Source organism: Solanum dulcamara, chromosome 9 (assembly GCF_947179165.1).
Source record: "Solanum dulcamara chromosome 9, daSolDulc1.2, whole genome shotgun sequence".
In the NCBI taxonomy this organism is placed as follows: domain Eukaryota; kingdom Viridiplantae; phylum Streptophyta; class Magnoliopsida; order Solanales; family Solanaceae; genus Solanum; species Solanum dulcamara.
The window spans coordinates 57,211,590-57,219,733 of record NC_077245.1 but is presented as its reverse complement, the minus strand read 5'-3'; the positions used below and the strand labels follow the sequence as shown (position 1 = coordinate 57,219,733).

Here is an 8,144-nt window from a genome sequence, read left to right as displayed (position 1 = left end):
GTAAGGCTCATATTCTAACTGCACTATCCCACTTTGGTGGGACCTATCCCGCCAGAGTGGCCTGTCCAGAGGCATAAGCTCTGAGTTCTCTTCAAATCCCCCTTTAACATTTGTACCCACAGGACATCCATAATATCTGACTTTAAGTTACTAATTTCACTTAACAATGTATCGATTACTCTCCACTTCTTTACCCACGACCTCATACCTAAGATACGGACAAGTCTCGCAACCATAACATAATCCGAACGGGCATGTACATGAACACATTATCAATTTAACATTTTAGAGCAACATATAGTTTCCAAATGTAAATCTCAGATACAATAGTCAACATTATAACACTTGGACCTTTGGTCCTTTAATATCAATTATTACACAAGATGTGCATGCTCAATTATAATCTAGACAGTTTCTCTATCATCACACATATAGTCAAGATCAATTCATAGATGACAACCACACAATGTCTCTCTCATGGAACCCATACTCAAACTACTAGTGTATTGGCAAGACACCCAATCTAATAGTTAGATGTGTTGAACGTGGAACTCGATCCAATATATGTGTTGGAATGTGATATCTGATCCAATACATGTCTCAAAATATGACACTCGATCTAATATATATGTCAGAATACGACATCCAATCCAGTATAAGAATCACAATGCACAATCACAGTCAACAACGTATAGTTCACATATTTGCACAATCATGTAATCAGGCTCATTACATGTAATTGTACACCAATAGTCATTTCATTATTTTTCTATCTTTTCATTCATTAATAATATTTCATCAACCCTTTTATATTAAAGGTATTAATTTTGGGTAGAGCAAGTTCAAGATTATTGATTCATAGTCTTGGGATTATAAATCTATCAAAACAACGTATCAATCATCCTATCCCTAAGAAGCTGTTCTAGGCTTGGAGAGAAGGAAAAAAGAGATTCCTTGTGTGTTTATGCTTATTATTCCTTGTGAATTACATGAGTAATGCTAATCATGAAATAAAAAGATGAATGTGAATGACTTAGTCTTGATAGATCTCATGCTAGGAACCTATTTGATTACCTGGGTGCCAAGAAGTTATAGTAGGCATGATCCTTGACTTTCGTAGGGAGAAACTATGGAGACGGTCCTGAAATCCATGATTATAGCCTTTCTTGCACTAGGAATCTCTTTTTCCCTTTTCTCCAAGCCTAGAACAACTTCTTAGGGATTTCTAGGGTAACACCCATCTATTTTGAACTTAGGAGAAGAATGAGATAATAAAAATACACCTTTTAACTTCTTTCCTGCCGAATCCCACTGTAGCATCAAAATCCCACTTCTGCGGACCAACACGGATAATGGTCAGTAAAATAGGCATTACTTTTTACTCCAACCTTTGAATAAGAAAAATTTAGTTGTGTTGGGAAGAAGACTCATAAGACTTTAATTTGATAGGTAATAGGCCATCTAATTCATTACAGGCTGAGAGATATGGTCATTTGAAGTTGACTCTAGTTTGAACTCAAGTCCAAAACTAAATCAGAAAGACACTTTCAACTCAACTTTGAGAGAGGAGCATTGTACAACCTTAATTTACAACTAATGCACTCACATTACAATACCACAACTAATACACTCGCAAACCAAGAAATTGATCCTAGTATTATGACGAAAGAGATTTGTATACCTTTACCGCAAATAGTTTTAGTAATGACAGACTAGGTCGTTACTCCTATACACACAATCTCTTGAGAATCCACAATATATTATATAAGTAAAGATAGGTCGAACTTCGTAGTTGAGAAAATCTATCCTACCTAGGTCCCAAGCATTGTTGAAGGACTCTGATCATAGGCTTCTAGCTTCATAAGGGTGAATCTTAACAAACGTAGACCGAGAATTCTTGGGTTTTGACTTTCTTGCACTAGAATCCTTCCCCCCCCCCCACCTTCTTCCATAACATAAATCATCTTTCAGATGATTTTGGGAGTAACCCATATCTATTGTACCACTATAGATGAGAAGGAAAAATAAAAGAATCTGCGTTTCTGAGGTTTTACCCCGATGACCCCACTAGCGTGGTCCCTAAATCGCTATATGGGCACCACCGTAGAAGAAATATGCCTTCTATGGAGGAATGACATCAGCTGGGACCAAGTTCAAATTTCGAAATTCAGTTCATTTGATCCTAATTTATTTTTACAACAAAATATAAGAATTTTTTGGTACTTCGCACGAGGTGGTTTTCTAATAATGATGGTTCAAGTCTTCATATTTTGTGGATAATTTATCTTAAATAGCATGTAGCTAACATGATAATTCATCATTAAATAATATTAGCAATCGATTTTGTCTTTTAGACACAAAAATTATTGGCCGCAAATTTCTACAAGAAAAAAAGTATCAAAAAGGAAAAGAAATAATTATGAAACTGATTCTAAGTAGATTTACATATGAAATCTTTCAAACAATCTACTATCAACATTTAATATAAAATTACAAAAATAATAAGTTCACGACAAAAATGATAATAACAACACATGAAGTGTAATTTCACAAAAATCCTTGTAAGTTTAGTGACTTGCATGTCTAAGTTAGATCGATAATATGGACAAGATGAAATTTCTTAAAATCCATTCTAGAATGCAAATTTCATGATAGATGCGATAACAATGATTAATGCAAGAAAGTATAGAACTTACAGAAAATATTCAATGCAAATCAAACACATGTCCAAAGAATTAAAACCCTCGATAACTCCACCCATGAGTCTCATCTTCTTCATTCCTCCTCTCTCCTCCAAATATTCAATCCTCGTAATTCGTTATTCCAACTCTCCTTGACTTCTTTGCAATGTATTAAAGTTGTTGATTTTTTCTGTATCGTTGTACATCTACTCAAATTTTATATGGGGTAAATAAATAACCTTAGCAATCTCCAACAACATGCACAAGTGTTTGTCAGAACGCAAAGACAAACAATTTTCATGCTCTGAAGAAACTCCATTATATTTAGAAATAACGTTTCATGGTTATTTTCCAATATGGTAGTGGTAACGGTGTTCTTGTAGTTTATCTTGGTTTAGTTTAGCTCTTAATCTAATGAGAAAGGAACATTCAGCAAAAATATTATTTTTGATATAATATTTCTTGCAATATCCGAGAAGATATCATCGTATAACGAATTCAAAAGGTTGTTATAGTCTTGTGATCTAGGATGTATCACGAAGTTAATGTGGAGGAACAACGCTTTATATAAGCAATAACCTTAAGTGGAAAATCAATAATTTCGTGAATGTTGGACATGATTTGGTTGAGATCAAACTTACACCAATTTGTTATTTTTAGAAGCACATTAATTCGCTCTAACTGAATTTTGTAACCTACATGCATGACATATTATTGTTAAGAATAATTAGGCTCATTCTACGATATCTAAAAACAAAGTGCTTTGATCTTTTTCATATTAATTATTGGTATTCTTATAATGATAGGATTTGAATCCCAAAATTAATAAAATTTAAATTTATATTTAAAATTAAGTTAATCCTTATTGGAGGTGGATTAGGTTTTGAATTGATTTTCTTTCATGATAATTCTAAATAATGTGACTTGAAATTTTGCATTTATGAGTTAAGTTTAAAGAATAATTTATTTTAATAATGATAAAACTTATGAATTAAATTACTAAAACTATTAAGGGTCAAATTGTAACAACAAAAACTGTATAAAAACTCAACAAATAACATCTAGGTGCACTTCCACAAGCCCATGCCACCTTTAAAGCGTGCCAGCTCAATTTCGATTTTTAATTCCTTCTACTCAAAGAAGGAAAAGTTGGAAAATCCGTGCCTTTAGAGGTTGACGATAATAAAAACTAAATATATAAATTTGGGTGAGATTTTTTGTTTTCGATCTATCACTATAAAAGGAAAGATAAGGATCACCGACATAATTTATTGCTAAACATTTTACATCAAACAATATTTTTGATAATCAGTCTCTAATTTTTAGTTAAATACATATTTTAATTATGTGAAAGTTAAATTTTTAATATGTGAAGTCATATATCACAAATAATATATAACATATGAAAATAATTATTCATAATTATCTATATAATTGGATTTATTTAAATTGATTGCATAAGAATCCCTTCATAATTAAAACAAAATTTGTTGTAGATTTTGCATTGACTAGTTTGTTTGACTAAACTAATTTGTTTGACTAGGCGGATGATGGATTTGACTAACAAACTAGCCAATACAAAATCTATATATTGAATTTTAAAAATAATCTATTTTTTTCTTTTGTAACTGAAATGTAATAATATCTATAAACTTATTATTTTGGATTTATACATTAAATGATGTTTGTATATTAATAAGAAGCTAATGATAATAAATTAAGCATATCACTCACAGAAAACACAATTTAAGTCAATTGATGAATTGAGCTTTTCTTGCTGAGTCTTTTTATTTCTACTTTGAGGTTTGAATCAGTTCATTTATTTTATGTAAATATTTATTTATACAACACAATTTTTTGTTACTATTGAAAATGATTATTTTTCTTGGTTATTGCTATTTTTTTTGGTTATTACTAGTTTAATAGTTATTAGTTTTTTGGGGGGGTGGAGGGGGGGGGGGGAGGGGAATTAGCCATTTGTTTATTTTTGGTTTTCTTTTTTGCGTTTGTTATTGTTCAATGAATTGACGTGTTCTTTTTTTCGTCTCACAAATGACACCTTTGGACTTGAAAGCATGCTTCTTCTTTTTTTTCCATTTACATGGGCAGATCTACAATTTTATTTACAAGTTTCAATGAATTTAGTAATTTATGATTAAAAATTAATTTAGTACATATCCATTATTTATTCGAAATACAGCAGGCTAGCTAATGTTTCTAGAAGTTGAAATTCATATATTCAAAATTCTAACTTCGTCTGAGTTTTTATTTAAATCTTCCTATGCTTTGATTTTGTTTTCCAGCTTGCAAATGGCATTGAGAATTTTGAAGGAAATGCAACTAGCACTTCTTAACCAAATGTTGAAAAATGTAGGATCTAATTGTCACTGTTTATATACTTTTTTCTTTGGTTTTGACTTGACGCATAATTTATATATATTTGTTTGTCTGGTTTTGACATGACACAAATTTTAAGAAAGTAAAAAATATTTTCTAAATCTAGTGGTCTTAAACTGACGATATGTAGAATGTACCAAAACTTTATTTAATATTTTGGTAAACATGTCATATTGAAAGTTTAAATCAAAGAGTTGTCAAAAAATAAAAGAGACATTCTTTTAAAAACAGACTAACAAAGAAAAGAAAGACAACCAAATTGAAATTGAAGAAAGAATTACTTTTGGTTGCCAGACTTAATATACTTAATTGTTTTTATGCAGGGTTTGATCAATCATGAATTTGAACATTTGATGATATCAAAGAGGGCACAAGATCCTCATTTTGTATTTGAAACAGTTGAGGAATATTGTGCTGAAGTTGAAGCTATATTATCACAAATGGAAAAGGACATGTAATACTCTCTAAATTCAAAAACATATATGTATTCATTTTAATTAACAAATACATTAAGTTTAATAAGTTTATTTTTTCTATAATTAATTTATCTCATGAAATTGTTTTTCTATATGTCGGTCATTTGCAGCTATACCCCTGATGTTGAGTTTTCTCATTTGGTTGCATCATGTGACCTTGTCAGAAATAAAAGTATAAGGTAATTTTTCTTATTTTTTAAAAAAGTGCAAGGTGATTAATTTACTCTAAAACTATATTTAGTTAATCACTTGATCATTGTAATATAATTTTTTGAAACTTTGCTATTTAGCTTTATCCTCTTAAAATAAACTCTGAGTTATTCTACCAATAGCAGCTCTTGACCGGTATTAGATAGCTGTCAGAAAGAATGACTTTAGAAGAACTTGGCTGGGCTTTTCCTTTGTTGTAAATAGGAAAAACTTAATTTCTTTTAATTTTCTTTCAGTAAATAGTAAAATTCTAACTTAATGTGTCGTCATGGTCCATAATTTAAACATTGTTCCTTATAATTTAGTCTACTTTCAATTGAAGTAGTTACTCTATGTACTAACATGTTTTCTTTTGTAACAGCTAAGTAAATTCATAGCCCTAACATATTCTTTTTAAACTTTCATTGGCTTTTATCTTCTCTATCCCTCGACATAATATAGAGCCATGTAGTTATTAGTTTTACTACTAGAATGCCTATATATATAATAGCCGACATTTTGAATGACTTCTTTCTTTCTACTATTACATTTTGGAAATAATTTGAAGGATATCGTGTTTACAAAAATATCTCACATATATCCTCTCCGTCTCACCTTATGTGAGGGTGTTATAATTCCAAAAATCAAACATTGATCTTTGGTTATGATTTTCTCAAACTCTTTTGAAATATTTTGAATTATAATCATTTTTTTGTAACTTTCGAATATGTAAATCTTATTTTCAAGAAATTTAAAGGTCTACGACTACCTGAACTAAGAAAAAAACATAGATACTCTGAACTTTGTACTACAAACCCTTCATTAAATTGAGAAGTTTTGGTTCTACATTAATTTGTATATTTCTTATTAGGTAATTAATTTTATTTAACATTGTTAATGTGCAATTAAAGGATTAACATTATTAATTATGGTTGAGTAGGATTGGTTCTTTGAAAGTGAACTCCACATGTATGCTTCTCATTCGTGCTTGTGATCAAAGAAACAAAAAGAAGTAAGTAGAAATTTGATTATTCTCTTCTCATTTCAAGTTGAATGCATGTTCAACCGTGTCAAATTTACTTTAATGTAAAAAGTATTGATATGAAGTTATATAATTTCAGGTTTTCCCAAACCTTGGAGCTATTAAAGAATGATTTCTCAACTACACGAAACAAATTGGAAGCTTATGCTAGGGTGTGTACTCACCTAAACACAAATTAATTAATCACAACTTAATTAAGTGTATTTTTTGAATTAATTTAATTTTATAATAAAAATATGTCAATTGGTCTTGCAGATAGAGAAAAGGATTATCATGGTGATAATCGATCAAGCTGGAAGCTCAAGTTTCTAAAAGGAAAATATTTTTTAATAAATATACCATATGTACGCTTAGGGAATATTTGGTGTCCATCTATGACATTGTATTTGGTTCAAGATAAGTTAAAGGGGAACTTGTTTATTTATCTTTTCTATGATAAGGAAAAGTAATTTACCTTGAAGCTTTATTTTATCATGGTTGATAGAAATTAGATGCCTTTATTATTTATCCCACATACAACCAACTATCACACCACTTAATCTATAATAACGTTATTTGTTTAAATACTGTTTGATTGTTATAATAAAATATTGTTAGAAAAAATATGATATAACAAGAAAACTACAGAGTATTTTTAATTTTAGAGGTCAGAGTTTTCAAAAATAAAAAACAAAGAAAATATAATAAAATTTTAATAGTTAGACCAAAATAAAAAAAATGTTGACTTACAAAATTATTACCTAAATTAAAAAAAGAAACATATCTTTTACAAATTTTGTCTTTCTTTTGAAACCGAAACAAACTTATGCCTAAGTATGTATATTTTTTAATTGTTTTTTGTAGTTTTTATTTTTTTACAAGCGGAACCTACTAAAATAAAGAAAATATCAAAATTATACCTCAAAGACAATCTAAACACTAAAATGGTGTAAAAAGTCATGGCGTTGTGAAGTTAGAGAAAAATGTCATGGCGTTGTGAACTTAAACTAATACACTTAAATTAAGATGGAGAGAATGTTGTCTTATCATTGTAATCAAACAATCCAAATGTCACGATCCAATATCTCAAGTCACCCACCAGCAGATAAACCAACACATATTTTGGAACGGCTAGTAATGGGCCTAGTGGGTAGAAATTCAAAATTTACGGAAATAATATACACAATAAAGAAATAAACAACAAAAGAGAAGAAATGACATATACATATACAATAATACAAGATCCAATCCCATGACCTTGTGGATGAAAGTACAAAGCTTCTAAAAAGAGTACAAATTTCCAAAACAAGCCAAATAAGTACAAACTTGCCTCGAATATAAAACACTAGTCAAAATCTTTATACATATAGAGATGAGTAA

At 29.7% G+C, this 8,144-nt stretch overlaps 1 long non-coding RNA gene across 1 annotated transcript; it reads left to right on the top strand.

Annotated features, from left to right (window-relative positions):
- The first annotated feature begins 6,681 nt into the window (after positions 1-6,681).
- LOC129903222 (uncharacterized) lies at positions 6,682-7,119 on the top strand. The gene is made up of 3 exons (XR_008770218.1): positions 6,682-6,755; positions 6,865-6,937; positions 7,041-7,119. It is a non-coding gene; the product is annotated as an uncharacterized LOC129903222 (long non-coding RNA).
- The last annotated feature ends 1,025 nt before the right edge of the window (positions 7,120-8,144 follow it).